The sequence below is a fragment of the Ranitomeya imitator genome, chromosome 2, assembly GCF_032444005.1.
Source record: "Ranitomeya imitator isolate aRanImi1 chromosome 2, aRanImi1.pri, whole genome shotgun sequence".
Lineage (NCBI taxonomy): Eukaryota > Metazoa > Chordata > Amphibia > Anura > Dendrobatidae > Ranitomeya > Ranitomeya imitator.
The window spans coordinates 848,760,954-848,776,681 of NC_091283.1; the positions used below are offsets into that span (position 1 = coordinate 848,760,954).

A 15,728-nucleotide genomic window follows, 5' to 3' on the forward strand; every position below is an offset into this window, starting at 1 on the left:
TTGCGGGGGCATCTCCTGTGTACAGCGCCCTCTTCAGGTCACCACAGATTGCGGGGACATCTCCTGTGTACAGCGTCCTCTTCAGGTCACCACAGATTGCGGGGGCATTTCCTGTGTACAGCGTCCTCTTCAGGTCACCACAGATTGCGGGGACATCTCCTGTGTACAGCGTCCTCTTCAGGTCACCACAGATTGCGGGGTCATCTCCTGTGTACAGCGCCCTCTTCAGGTCACCACAGATTGCGGGGACATCTCCTGTGTACGGCGTCCTCTTCAGGTCACCACAGATTGCGGGGGCATCTCCTGTGTACGGCGTCCTCTTCAGGTCACCTCAGATTGCGGGGGCATCTCCAGTGTACAGAGTCCTCTTCAGGTCACCTCAGATTGCGGGGGCATCTCCTGTGTACAGCGTCCTCTTCAGGTCACCACAGATTGCGGGGGCATCTCCTGTGTACAGCGTCCTCTTCAGGTCACCACAGATTGCGGGGTCATCTCCTGTGTACAGCGTCCTCTTCAGGTCACCACAGATTGCGGGGACATCTCCTGTGTACAGCGCCCTCTTCAGGTCACCACAGATTGCGGGACATCTCCTGTGTACGGCGTCCTCTTCAGGTCACCACAGATTGTGGGGACATCTCCTGTGTACGGCGTCCTCTTCAGGTCACCTCAGATTGCGGGGACATCTCCTGTGTACGGCGTCCTCTTCAGGTCACCTCAGATTGCGGGGTCATCTCCTGTGTACGGCGCTCTCTTCAGGTCACCTCAGATTGCGGGGTCATCTCCTGTGTACAGCGCCCTCTTCAGGTCACCACAGATTGCGGGGACATCTCCGGTGTACAGCGCCCTCTTCAGGTCACCACAGATTGCGGGGACATCTCCTGTGTACAGCGCTCTCTTCAGGTCACCACAGATTGCGGGGACATCTCCGGTGTACAGCGCCCTCTTCAGGTCACCACAGATTGCGGGGACATCTCCTGTGTACAGCGCTCTCTTCAGGTCACCACAGATTGTGGGACATCTCCTGTGTACAGCGCCCTCTTCAGGTCACCTCAGATTGCGGGGTCATCTCCTGTGTACAGCGTCCTCTTCAGGTCACCACAGATTGCGGGGACATCTCCTGTGTACAGCGCCCTCTTCAGGTCACCACAGATTGCGGGGCATCTCCTGTGTACAGCGCCCTCTTCAGGTCACCACAGATTGCGGGGACATCTCCTGTGTACAGCGCCCTCTTCAGGTCACCACAGATTGCGGGATATCTCCTGTGTACAGCGTCCTCTTCAGGTCACCACAGATTGCGGGGACATCTCCGGTGTACAGCGCCCTCTTCAGGTCACCACAGATTGCGGGGCATCTCCTGTGTACAGCGTCCTCTTCAGGTCACCACAGATTGCGGGGACATCTCCTGTGTACAGCGCCCTCTTCAGGTCACCACAGATTGCGGGGACATCTCCTGTGTACAGCGTCCTCTTCAGGTCACCACAGATTGCGGGGACATCTCCTGTGTACAGCGTCCTCTTCAGGTCACCACAGATTGCGGGGACATCTCCTGTGTACAGCGCCCTCTTCAGGTCACCACAGATTGCGGGAGCATCTCCTGTGTACAGCGCCCTCTTCAGGTCACCACAGATTGCGGGGGCATCTCCTGTGTACAGCGTCCTCTTCAGGTCACCACAGATTGCGGGACATCTCCTGTGTACAGCGCCCTCTTCAGGTCACCTCAGATTGCGGGACATCTCCTGTGTACAGCGCCCTCTTCAGGTCACCACAGATTGCGGGGCATCTCCTGTGTACAGCGTCCTCTTCAGGTCACCACAGATTGCGGGGGCATCTCCTGTGCACAGCGCCCTCTTCAGGTCACCACAGATTGCCGGGACATCTCCTGTGTACAGCGCCCTCTTCAGGTCACCACAGATTGCCGGGACATCTCCTGTGTACAGCGCCCTCTTCAGGTCACCACAGATTGCGGGGACATCTCCTGTGTACAGCGTCCTCTTCAGGTCACCACAGATTGCCGGGACATCTCCTGTGTACAGCGTCCTCTTCAGGTCACCACAGATTGCGGGGACATCTCCTGTGTACAGCGCCCTCTTCAGGTCACCACAGATTGCGGGGACATCTCCTGTGTACAGCGTCCTCTTCAGGTCACCACAGATTGCGGGGACATCTCCTGTGTACAGCGCCCTCTTCAGGTCACCACAGATTGCGGGGACATCTCCTGTGTACAGCGCCCTCTTCAGGTCACCACAGATTGCGGGGACATCTCCTGTGTACAGCGTCCTCTTCAGGTCACCACAGATTGCCGGGACATCTCCTGTGTACAGCGCCCTCTTCAGGTCACCACAGATTGCGGGAGCATCTCCTGTGTACAGCGCCCTCTTCAGGTCACCACAGATTGCGGGAGCATCTCCTGTGTACGGCGTCCTCTTCAGGTCACCACAGATTGCGGGGGCATCTCCTGTGTACGGCGTCCTCTTCAGGTCACCTCAGATTGCGGGGGCATCTCCAGTGTACAGAGTCCTCTTCAGGTCACCTCAGATTGCGGGGGCATCTCCTGTGTACAGCGTCCTCTTCAGGTCACCACAGATTGCGGGGGCATCTCCTGTGTACAGCGTCCTCTTCAGGTCACCACAGATTGCGGGGTCATCTCCTGTGTACAGCGTCCTCTTCAGGTCACCACAGATTGCGGGGACATCTCCTGTGTACAGCGCCCTCTTCAGGTCACCACAGATTGCGGGACATCTCCTGTGTACGGCGTCCTCTTCAGGTCACCACAGATTGTGGGGACATCTCCTGTGTACGGCGTCCTCTTCAGGTCACCTCAGATTGCGGGGACATCTCCTGTGTACGGCGTCCTCTTCAGGTCACCTCAGATTGCGGGGTCATCTCCTGTGTACGGCGCTCTCTTCAGGTCACCTCAGATTGCGGGGTCATCTCCTGTGTACAGCGTCCTCTTCAGGTCACCTCAGATTGCGGGGACATCTCCGGTGTACAGCGCCCTCTTCAGGTCACCACAGATTGCGGGGACATCTCCTGTGTACAGCGCTCTCTTCAGGTCACCACAGATTGTGGGACATCTCCTGTGTACAGCGCCCTCTTCAGGTCACCTCAGATTGCGGGGTCATCTCCTGTGTACAGCGTCCTCTTCAGGTCACCACAGATTGCGGGGACATCTCCTGTGTACAGCGCCCTCTTCAGGTCACCACAGATTGCGGGGCATCTCCTGTGTACAGCGCCCTCTTCAGGTCACCACAGATTGCGGGGACATCTCCTGTGTACAGCGCCCTCTTCAGGTCACCACAGATTGCGGGATATCTCCTGTGTACAGCGTCCTCTTCAGGTCACCACAGATTGCGGGGACATCTCCGGTGTACAGCGCCCTCTTCAGGTCACCACAGATTGCGGGGCATCTCCTGTGTACAGCGTCCTCTTCAGGTCACCACAGATTGCGGGGACATCTCCTGTGTACAGCGCCCTCTTCAGGTCACCACAGATTGCGGGGACATCTCCTGTGTACAGCGTCCTCTTCAGGTCACCACAGATTGCGGGGACATCTCCTGTGTACAGCGTCCTCTTCAGGTCACCACAGATTGCGGGGACATCTCCTGTGTACAGCGCCCTCTTCAGGTCACCACAGATTGCGGGAGCATCTCCTGTGTACAGCGCCCTCTTCAGGTCACCACAGATTGCGGGGGCATCTCCTGTGTACAGCGTCCTCTTCAGGTCACCACAGATTGCGGGACATCTCCTGTGTACAGCGCCCTCTTCAGGTCACCTCAGATTGCGGGACATCTCCTGTGTACAGCGCCCTCTTCAGGTCACCACAGATTGCGGGGCATCTCCTGTGTACAGCGTCCTCTTCAGGTCACCACAGATTGCGGGGGCATCTCCTGTGCACAGCGCCCTCTTCAGGTCACCACAGATTGCCGGGACATCTCCTGTGTACAGCGCCCTCTTCAGGTCACCACAGATTGCCGGGACATCTCCTGTGTACAGCGCCCTCTTCAGGTCACCACAGATTGCGGGGACATCTCCTGTGTACAGCGTCCTCTTCAGGTCACCACAGATTGCCGGGACATCTCCTGTGTACAGCGTCCTCTTCAGGTCACCACAGATTGCGGGGACATCTCCTGTGTACAGCGCCCTCTTCAGGTCACCACAGATTGCGGGGACATCTCCTGTGTACAGCGTCCTCTTCAGGTCACCACAGATTGCGGGGACATCTCCTGTGTACAGCGCCCTCTTCAGGTCACCACAGATTGCGGGGACATCTCCTGTGTACAGCGCCCTCTTCAGGTCACCACAGATTGCGGGGACATCTCCTGTGTACAGCGTCCTCTTCAGGTCACCACAGATTGCCGGGACATCTCCTGTGTACAGCGCCCTCTTCAGGTCACCACAGATTGCGGGAGCATCTCCTGTGTACAGCGCCCTCTTCAGGTCACCACAGATTGCAGGGACATCTCCTGTGTACAGCGTCCTCTTCAGGTCACCACAGATTGCGGGAGCATCTCCTGTGTACAGCGCCCTCTTCAGGTCACCACAGATTGCAGGGACATCTCCTGTGTACAGCGCCCTCTTCAGGTCACCACAGATTGCGGGACATCTCCTGTGTACAGCGCCCTCTTCAGGTCACCTCAGATTGCGGGACATCTCCTGTGTACAGCGTCCTCTTCAGGTCACCACAGATTGCGGGGACATCTCCTCTGTACAGCGTCCTCTTCAGGACACCACAGATTGCGGGGGCATCTCCTGTGTACAGCGCCCTCTTCAGGACACCACAGATTGCGGGGGCATCTCCTGTGTACAGCGCCCTCTTCAGGTCACCACAGATTGCGGGAACATCTCCTGTGTACAGCGCCCTCTTCGGGTCACCACAGATTGCGGGGACATCTCCTGTGTACAGCGCCCTCTTCAGGTCACCACAGATTGCGGGGTCATCTCCTGTGTACAGCGTCCTCTTCAGGTCACCACAGATTGCGGGGTCATCTCCTGTGTACAGCGCCCTCTTCAGGACACCACAGATTGCGGGGGCATCTCCTGTGTACAGCGCCCTCTTCGGGTCACCACAGATTGCGGGGACATCTCCTGTGTACAGCGCCCTCTTCAGGTCACCACAGATTGCGGGGTCATCTCCTGTGTACAGCGTCCTCTTCAGGTCACCACAGATTGCGGGGTCATCTCCTGTGTACAGCGCCCTCTTCAGGTCACCACAGATTGCAGGGACATCTCCTGTGTACAGCGCCCTCTTCAGGTCACCACAGATTGCGGGGACATCTCCTGTGTACAGCGCCCTCTTCAGGTCACCACAGATTGCGGGGGCATCTCCTGTGTACAGCGCCCTCTTCAGGTCACCACAGATTGCGGGGACATCTCCTGTGTACAGCGTCCTCTTCAGGTCACCACAGATTGCGGGATATCTCCTGTGTACAGCGCCCTCTTCAGGTCACCACAGATTGCGGGGACATCTCCTGTGTACAGCGCCCTCTTCAGGACACCACAGATTGCGGGGACATCTCCTGTGTACAGCGTCCTCTTCAGGTCACCACAGATTGCGGGGACATCTCCTGTGTACAGCGTCCTCTTCAGGTCACCACAGATTGCGGGGACATCTCCTGTGTACAGCGCCCTCTTCAGGTCACCACAGATTGCGGGGACATCTCCTGTGTACAGCGTCCTCTTCAGGTCACCACAGATTGCGGGGACATCTCCTGTGTACAGCGTCCTCTTCAGGTCACCACAGATTGCGGGGACATCTCCTGTGTACAGCGCCCTCTTCAGGTCACCACAGATTGCGGGAGCATCTCCTGTGTACAGCGCCCTCTTCAGGTCACCACAGATTGCGGGGGCATCTCCTGTGTACAGCGTCCTCTTCAGGTCACCACAGATTGCGGGACATCTCCTGTGTACAGCGCCCTCTTCAGGTCACCTCAGATTGCGGGACATCTCCTGTGTACAGCGCCCTCTTCAGGTCACCACAGATTGCGGGGCATCTCCTGTGTACAGCGTCCTCTTCAGGTCACCACAGATTGCGGGGGCATCTCCTGTGCACAGCGCCCTCTTCAGGTCACCACAGATTGCCGGGACATCTCCTGTGTACAGCGCCCTCTTCAGGTCACCACAGATTGCCGGGACATCTCCTGTGTACAGCGCCCTCTTCAGGTCACCACAGATTGCGGGGACATCTCCTGTGTACAGCGTCCTCTTCAGGTCACCACAGATTGCCGGGACATCTCCTGTGTACAGCGTCCTCTTCAGGTCACCACAGATTGCGGGGACATCTCCTGTGTACAGCGCCCTCTTCAGGTCACCACAGATTGCGGGGACATCTCCTGTGTACAGCGTCCTCTTCAGGTCACCACAGATTGCGGGGACATCTCCTGTGTACAGCGCCCTCTTCAGGTCACCACAGATTGCGGGGACATCTCCTGTGTACAGCGCCCTCTTCAGGTCACCACAGATTGCGGGGACATCTCCTGTGTACAGCGTCCTCTTCAGGTCACCACAGATTGCCGGGACATCTCCTGTGTACAGCGCCCTCTTCAGGTCACCACAGATTGCGGGAGCATCTCCTGTGTACAGCGCCCTCTTCAGGTCACCACAGATTGCAGGGACATCTCCTGTGTACAGCGTCCTCTTCAGGTCACCACAGATTGCGGGAGCATCTCCTGTGTACAGCGCCCTCTTCAGGTCACCACAGATTGCAGGGACATCTCCTGTGTACAGCGCCCTCTTCAGGTCACCACAGATTGCGGGACATCTCCTGTGTACAGCGCCCTCTTCAGGTCACCTCAGATTGCGGGACATCTCCTGTGTACAGCGTCCTCTTCAGGTCACCACAGATTGCGGGGACATCTCCTCTGTACAGCGTCCTCTTCAGGACACCACAGATTGCGGGGGCATCTCCTGTGTACAGCGCCCTCTTCAGGACACCACAGATTGCGGGGGCATCTCCTGTGTACAGCGCCCTCTTCAGGTCACCACAGATTGCGGGAACATCTCCTGTGTACAGCGCCCTCTTCGGGTCACCACAGATTGCGGGGACATCTCCTGTGTACAGCGTCCTCTTCAGGTCACCACAGATTGCGGGGACATCTCCTGTGTACAGCGCCCTCTTCAGGTCACCACAGATTGCGGGGTCATCTCCTGTGTACAGCGTCCTCTTCAGGTCACCACAGATTGCGGGGTCATCTCCTGTGTACAGCGCCCTCTTCAGGTCACCACAGATTGCGGGGACATCTCCTGTGTACAGCGCCCTCTTCAGGTCACCACAGATTGCGGGGACATCTCCTGTGTACAGCGCCCTCTTCAGGTCACCACAGATTGCGGGGTCATCTCCTGTGTACAGCGCCCTCTTCAGGTCACCACAGATTGCGGGAACATCTCCTGTGTACAGCGCCCTCTTCAGGTCACCACAGATTGCGGGGACATCTCCTGTGTACAGCGCCCTCTTCAGGACACCACAGATTGCGGGGACATCTCCTGTGTACAGCGTCCTCTTCAGGTCACCACAGATTGCGGGGACATCTCCTGTGTACAGCGTCCTCTTCAGGTCACCACAGATTGCGGGGACATCTCCTGTGTACAGCGTCCTCTTCAGGACACCACAGATAGCGGGGACATCTCCTGTGTACAGCATCCTCTTCAGGTCACCACAGATTGCGGGGACATCTCCGGTGTACAGCGCCCTCTTCAGGTCACCACAGATTGCAGGGGCATCTCCTGTGTACAGCGCCCTCTTCAGGTCACCACAGATTGCGGGGACATCTCCTGTGTACAGCGCCCTCTTCAGGTCATCACAGATTGCGGGACATCTCCGGTGTACAGCGCCCTCTTCAGGTCACCACAGATTGCGGGGACATCTCCTGTGTACAGCGCCCTCTTCAGGTCACCTCAGATTGCTGGACATCTCCTGTGTACAGCGCCCTCTTCAGGTCACCTCAGATTGCGGGACATCTCCTGTGTACAGCGCCCTCTTCAGGTCACCACAGATTGCGGGGGCATCTCCTGTGTACAGCGTCCTCTTCAGACACCACAGATTGCGGGGACATCTCCTGTGTACAGCGCCCTCTTCAGGTCATCACAGATTGCGGGACATCTCCGGTGTACAGCGCTCTCTTCAGGTCACCACAGATTGCGGGGACATCTCCTGTGTACAGCGCCCTCTTCAGGTCACCTCAGATTGCGGGACATCTCCTGTGTACAGCGCCCTCTTCAGGTCACCACAGATTGCGGGGGCATCTCCTGTGTACAGCGTCCTCTTCAGACACCACAGATTGCGGGGACATCTCCTGTGTACAGCGTCCTCTTCAGGTCACCACAGATTGCGGGGGCATCTCCTGTGTACAGCGCCCTCTTCAGGTCACCACAGATTGCAGGACATCTCCTGTGTACAGCGCCCTCTTCAGGTCACCACAGATTGCGGGGGCATCTCCTGTGTACAGCGCCCTCTTCAGGTCACCACAGATTGCGGGGACATCTCCTGTGTACAGCGCCCTCTTCAGGTCAGCACAGATTGCGGGGACATCTCCTGTGTACAGCGTCCTCTTCAGGTCACCACAGAATGCTCCTTGGTTCAGGTCTGGGCTCCTATGCTCCAGAACTTCCATCTTCTCCTGGTGAAGCCGTTCTTTTGGTGATTTAGAGGTCACTTAGAATCGTTCTAACTGAATGGTGAAATTCCTCCTCATCTTCAGCTTTTTACAGGACGGAAGGTTTTGATGTGAAATTATCTGATCCAGAACACAATGCTGTCCCCACCATGCCTCACTGTGGGGATGGTGATCTTCTGGTGATGACCAGTGTCGGCTTTGTGCCTTCTGGGATTATGGCTGCAGAGTCTCATCAGACAGATCACTTTTCCTGCTTCTGGAGGTTCTGGCAGAATGTCACCGGCCCGGAGGTTTTATATGTAGGAAAAGGCTCTATCTTCTCCTCGCCCCCAGAGGCCGGGCGTATGAAGAATACGGGAGATTGTGGTCACATTCAGGACACAACCATGACTGGCCAGAAGCTCCTGTAGCTCCTCTAATGTTGCTGTCGGCCTCTTGCAGCCTCATGTGACAATTTTCTTCTTGTCTTTTCACCAATATCTGAGGGACGTCCAGTTCTCGGTAATGTCACTGTTGTGTCAGATTTCAGCCACTTCATGACGCCCTCACAGTGTCGATGGTAGATCTGATGACTGGGAAATGTATTTGTCCCTTCTCCTGATTGACATTTCCACACTGAGAACCTCTGCTGTGTTGTCAGCTGTTTACAAACCAGAAAATGTCAGGAAAATCCTCCTAGAGCAGCGACACTTTCTCTGTGGTTAATCAGAATCACTGCACATAACGGCGGCCGAGCGCTGACTACTATGTAACATGGGGAAATATGTTCAGCTGATACTAAACACAACCACAGCCTCGTTATAAGAGGGCGCTTACACTTATGCAACCGTTATTTTACTTTTCTTATTTTTATTTCCCTCGTAAATGGATTTCAGTTTGTTTCTTGCTGGATTTCTCCAGATTATGACGACATCAAAGGGGAAAAGTCCTGAAATTATTCTTCTTTCTAGGATTTCTTACATGAAATAATCCTGTGATTTTACCAGGGGCATGTAGACTTTTATATCCAGTGTATGGTTTCTAAGACACCAGCGCATATATGAGTCACCAACAACTATGCACTATAGATCCAATGCTGCTGTGAGTGCAGCTCTGGAGTATAATACAGGATGTAACTCGGGATTAGTAATGTAATTTATGTACACAGTGACTGCACCAGCAGAATAGTGAGTGCAGCTCTGGAGTATAATACAGGATGTAATTCAGGATCAGTAATGTAATTTATGTACACAGTGACTGCACCAGCAGAATAGTGAGTGCAGCTCTGGAGTATAATACAGGATGTAACTCAGGATCAGCAATGTAATGTATGTACACAGTGACTGCACCAGCAGAATAGTGAGTGCAGCTCTGGAGTATAATACAGGATGTAACTCAGGATCAGTAATGTATATACACAGTGACTGCACCAGCAGAATAGTGAGTGCAGCTCTGGAGTATAATACAAGATGTAACTCAAGATCAGTAATGTAATGTATGTACACAGTGACTGCACCAGCAGAATAGTGAGTGCGGCTCTGGGGTATAATACAGGAGGTAACTCAGGATCAGTAATGTAATGAATGTACACAGTGACTGCTCCTGCAGAATAGTGAGCGCAGCTCTGGGGTATAATACAGGGTGTAACTCAGGATCAGTAATGTAATGTAGGTACACAGTGACTGCCCCAGCAGAATAGTGAGTGCAGCTCTGGGGTATAATACAGGATGTAACTCAGGATCAGTAATGTAATGTATGTACACAGTGATTGCACCAGCAGAATAGTGAGTGCAGCTCTGGGGTATAATACAGGATGTAACTCAGGATCAGTAATGTAATGTATGTACACGGTGACTGCACCAGCAGAATAGTGAGTGCAGCTCTGGGGTATAATACAGGATGTAACTCAGGATCAGTAATGTAATGTATGTACACAGTGATTGCACCAGCAGAATAGTGAGTGCAGCTCTGGAGTATAATACAGGATGTAACTCCAGATCAGTAATGTAATGTATGTACACAGTGACTGCACCAGCAGAATAGTGAGTGCAGCTCTGGGGTATAATACAGGATGTAACTCAGGATCAGTAATGTAATGTATTTACACAGTGACTGCACCAGCAGAATAGTGAGTGCAGCTCTGGAGTATAATACAGGATGTAACTCAGGATCAGTAATGTAATGTATGTACACAGTGACTGCACCAGCAGAATAGTGAGTGTAGCTCTGGAGTATAATACAGGATGTAACTCAGGATCAGTAATGTAATGTATGTACACAGTGACTGCACCAGCAGAATAGTGAGTGCAGCTCTGGGGTATAATACAGGATGTAACTCAGGATCAGTAATGTAATGTATGTACACGGTGACTGCACCAGCAGAATAGTGAGTGCAGCTCTGGGGTATAATACAGGATGTAACTCAGGATCAGTAATGTAATGTATGTACACAGTGACTGCACCAGCAGAATAGTGAGTGGAGCTCTGGAGTATAATACAGGATGTAACTCAGGATCAGTAATGTAATGTATGTACACAGTGATTGCACCAGCAGAATACTGAGTGCAGCTCTGGAGTATAATACAGTGTAGCTTAGGATAGTACAGCAGTCAGTAGCTGTTATTACAGGCCACTAGTTTGGGGTGTGCTATATATTTCTGGTGTTGTGTTGGGCTCGTTAGTTGCATTTTTTTGCCCTTGCCGGGGGTACGAGCTGCGGCCTTTCCTACTAGGAGACATCGCACATTTCTGTCTTTTCAGTCGCTGCAGAACTAACGTATTTCATGTGTAAATAATATCTTGTCTCCTGCAGTGATACGGATCTGCAGAAAATCAGATGAACTACAGACTCCAGCATCACATCCCTTCCAGAACAAACAGTGGCAATGAATTGTGGTACTCTTAAAGGGCCAGCAACCATATACTAGAAGCGATGACATCAGTCATATACAGAGTTCTCGGCAATGGAGAGATGTGATGCACAGGAGTTATTGTAGGGGCCAGAGGGGGCAGAGGTTTCAGTGCTGATACCAGAGAACAATAGATGGATCGGGTGCTTTCATTTTTCTGCAGAAGCTGTTAACCGCTTGGGTCTCAATGCAGTTGATGCTTCTCCCTGTTTCTTCTCGGCTTTTATCCTGTTTGCAGATAATGCAGCGTTTCTCCCGTCTCTGCGCCATATTTTATGATTTATTTTCTTCCTAGAAGATTCGCTCACCGATGATTTTACGACTCAACTGAAATCGTTCAATAAAGGAAGAATTACCCGTGACGCCGCCGAAGGTGTCCAGAAACCTGAGGTTTATAACTTCTGTATAGAACATGAAATCAGGACATAAATCCGCAGCATCGCCCTATAAACCTCATAATACAGACTCCCTGCAGTGTAAACCAGCACCGACACAATGCTATCACTTTAAGAGCGCTGCTGACATCACCAGGGGTCACCACCCATCAGCAATGTCTGCAATATGTAAGAATTTACCTGTTGTTGATTTTTTATTGAAGAGTAGGTGGTGGCACCCGTGATACTGGTGATGGTGATGTATTTTTAAGGGGGATGGTGGTGGTATTGTACTGTAGGTGGTGTTGTAAGTCATGGTGGTGGTGGCATCGTAGGTTATGATGGTGGTGGTGTTGTAAGTCATGGTGGTGGTGGCATCATAGGTTACAGTGGTTGTGGTGTTGTACGTGAGGATTTCATAGGTGCTGGTTGTCAGGAAATAGGAAAGTTCTGATTACTTCACTTACACATACAGAACTCTCAGCTGCAGTTTCTTCTGCCTGCCAGCACAAGGCTGGAATTCTGAGCCACTCTTTCTCCCTCTGCCGGTGTGTAATCCTAAACCCCTCATTTTCCCCCTCCCTTAAGAATTTATATGGCTATATGCTGCAACAGACAAGTCTCCCTACCCTCCTCATTCCCCCCTCCCACCTGGTACTGGCTAAAATTGGTACAGAAAGCATGAGATTCTATTGTTCTTTTAAGGGTATGTCTAGTGGCACTGATCAGGGCTAGAGATATAAGGATTATATATTCCGGATGTCCATCAAGGGATCTATAACTCCCTGAAATCGCTAGAAGCTAAACCCAACGAGTGCAAAGAGCGGGTTACACCATAAGCGGGTCGTGTAACTACGCCGTGTTTACACTTAAAAAATCGCCCCGATGTGGGGCACCTCCTGATCATTGTGTCTTTCATGTACGAGGTTCGTACAGCGAGCTAGGCATAAAAATGGGTGCCATAACTCTAAGAAAAGGGTAGGATTTAGTCTCTAAGTGAGGTCACCGCAGGGGGAGTGCCTTGGTTTTAGGCTAGGAAATAAGTGAGTGAAGCAAGAGTCTTCACGTGTCTTTGTCTAGGGTCTAGCTGCTGTACAGAGGTGATGCATCTGGATATATGCTCGCCCTTCCCCCACAGCCCACGGTCAGCCATGAGATAAGATGAGATAACGAAATGTAAGTTTTCAACTTTAATCCCATTGTATTTGTAATTGTATGGTACATATGATATTTGTCTTCTTTATAATATCTTTTTATACCTCTGTAAACACTGCCTACCTTTTTTGGAGTAAAATATAAAATTACTAGCTTGTCCCTCCTTGCTTTATAACGTACTGTCATGTCCTCTGAAGTGAATTACGCTACTAATCTGGGTTGGCTATGGACCCGTTAATAATTAAAAAATCGGAGCTGGTGGCAGCAGATTTGTCCTGTGTGGTTTGGAGGCTTTGTAGCGACCGGAGGCGTTGATAATTATTGTTCCCGCCTGAGTGGGAGTAGTTATATCACCCTCGCTGCAGTGTGCCAATTAGCCAGTACAAAGTAAGGCAGCCTTTCTGGTGACTAATTATCCTAGGTGCAGTACCGTGTTTGACCTGAGGGTAGGAGGGGGCGCCAGAGAGCTTCAAGTTCCAAACCGGAACTGGGAAGTGGGATATACAGGTCCTTCTCAAAAAATTAGCATATAGTGTTAAATTTCATTATTTACCATAATGTAATGATTACAATTAAACTTTCATATATTATAGATTAATTATCCACCAACTGAAATTTGTCAGGTCTTTTATTGTTTTAATACTGATGATTTTGGCATACAACTCATGATAACCCAAAAAACCTGTCTCAATAAATTAGCATATTTCACCCATCCAATCAAATAAAAGTGTTTTTTAATAACAAACAAAAAAACCATCAAATAATAATGTTCAGTTATGCACTCAATACTTGGTCGGGAATCCTTTGGCAGAAATGACTGCTTCAATGCGGCGTGGCATGGAGGCAATCAGCCTGTGACACTGCTGAGATGTTATGGAGGCCCAGGATGCTTCAATAGCGGCCTTAAGCTCATCCAGAGTGTTGGGTCTTGCGTCTCTCAACTTTCTCTTCACAATATCCCACAGATTCTCTATGGGGTTCAGGTCAGGAGAGTTGGCAGGCCAATTGAGCACAGTAATACCATGGTCAGTAAACCATTTACCAGTGGTTTTGGCACTGTGAGCAGGTGCCAGGTCGTGCTGAAAAATGAAATCTTCATCTCCATAAAGCATTTCAGCCGATGGAAGCATGAAGTGCTCCAAAATCTCCTGATAGCTAGCTGCATTGACCCTGCCCTTGATGAAACACAGTGGACCAACACCAGCAGCTGACATGGCACCCCACACCATCACTGACTGTGGGTACTTGACACTGGACTTCAGGCATTTTGGCATTTCCTTCTCCCCAGTCTTCCTCCAGACTCTGGCACCTTGATTTCCGAATGACATGCAAAATTTGCTTTCATCAGAAAAAAGTACTTGGGACCACTTAGCAACAGTCCAGTGCTGCTTCTCTGTAGCCCAGGTCAGGCGCCTCTGCCGCTGTTTATGGTTCAAAAGTGGCTTTACCCGGGGAATGCGGCACCTGTAGCCCATTTCCTGCACCCGCCTGTGCACGGTGGCTCTGGATGTTTCCACACCAGACTCAGTCCACTGCTTCCTCAGGTTCCCCAAGGTCTGGAATCGGTCCTTCTCCACAATCTTCCTCAGGGTCCGGTCTCCTCTTCTCGTTGTACAGCGTTTTCTGCCACATTGTTTCCTTCCAACAGACTTACCATTGAGGTGCCTTGATACAGCACTCTGGGAACAGCCTATTTGTTGAGAAATTTCTTTCTGGGTCTTACCCTCTTGCTTGAGGGTGTCAATGATGGCCTTCTTGACATCTGTCAGGTCGCTAGTCTTACCCATGATGGGGGTTTTGAGTAATGAACCAGGCAGGGAGTTTATAAAAGCCTCAGGTATCTTTTGCATGTGTTTAGAGTTAATTAGTTGATTCAGAAGATTAGGGTAATAGGTCGTTTAGAGAACCTTTTCTTGATATGCTAATTTATTGAGACAGGTTTTTTGGGTTATCAGGAGTTGTATGCCAAAATCATCAGTATTTAAACAATAAAAGACCTGACAAATTTCAGTTGGTGGATAATGAATCTATAATATATGAAAGTTTAATTGTAATCATTACATTATGGTAAATAATGAAATTTAACACTATATGCTAATTTTTTGAGAAGGACCTGTAGATAAATCCCCTTCAGAAAGAGCCAGGGGCAACCAAACAACCCACAGTGGTAGTGTAGGTGATGGCATTGTTGGTGTAGTCGTAGGTGATGGTACTTATGGTTAATTTGTAGGTGGCGGTACTGGTGGTGGTGTTGTAGGTCACAGTGGTGGCATCGTAGGTGAAGGCGTTTTCTGTGGTGGTGTCATAGGTGGTGGTACTGGTGGTGGCATTATAGTAGACTAGTTGTGTTGTAGTGGTGGTGTTGTAGGTGGTGGCATTGTATATCATGGTTTTGGTAGCATTGTAGGTGAATGTACTGGTGGTGGCGGTGTTCTAGATCACGGTGGTGGTGGTGTAGATGGTGGTGTTGTACGTAGTGGTGCTGATGGTGGTGTTGTAAGTGGTGTATGTAATGGCATTGCAGGTGGTGATGTTGTAGGCAGTGACCGGGTAGGTGATATTGTTGTAGGCAGTGTTGGTGTATGTTTTGGTGTTGTAGGTCGCGGTGGTGGTATTGGCGGTGGTGTTGGTGATTGTGACATTGTAGGTGGTTGTGTTGTAGGTGGTGCTATTGTTGGTGGAGTGGTAGTTGATGGTACTTG

At 51.5% G+C, this 15,728-nt stretch overlaps 1 protein-coding gene across 4 annotated transcripts in view; it reads left to right on the forward strand.

Annotated features, from left to right (window-relative positions):
- ATRNL1 (attractin like 1) overlaps positions 1–15,728 on the forward strand; it is a 635,347-nt gene that overhangs the window by 613,541 nt on the left and 6,078 nt on the right. The window contains exon 29 of one of the 4 annotated variants that reach the window (XR_011318566.1): positions 11,793–12,060. The exons of 2 other annotated variants lie outside the window; for them this stretch is intronic. The gene's annotated coding sequence lies outside the window, so the exon portion shown is untranslated. The remainder of the gene's footprint in view (positions 1–11,792; positions 12,061–15,728) is intronic. One more of the 4 variants, XR_011318567.1, reaches the window with a different exon arrangement.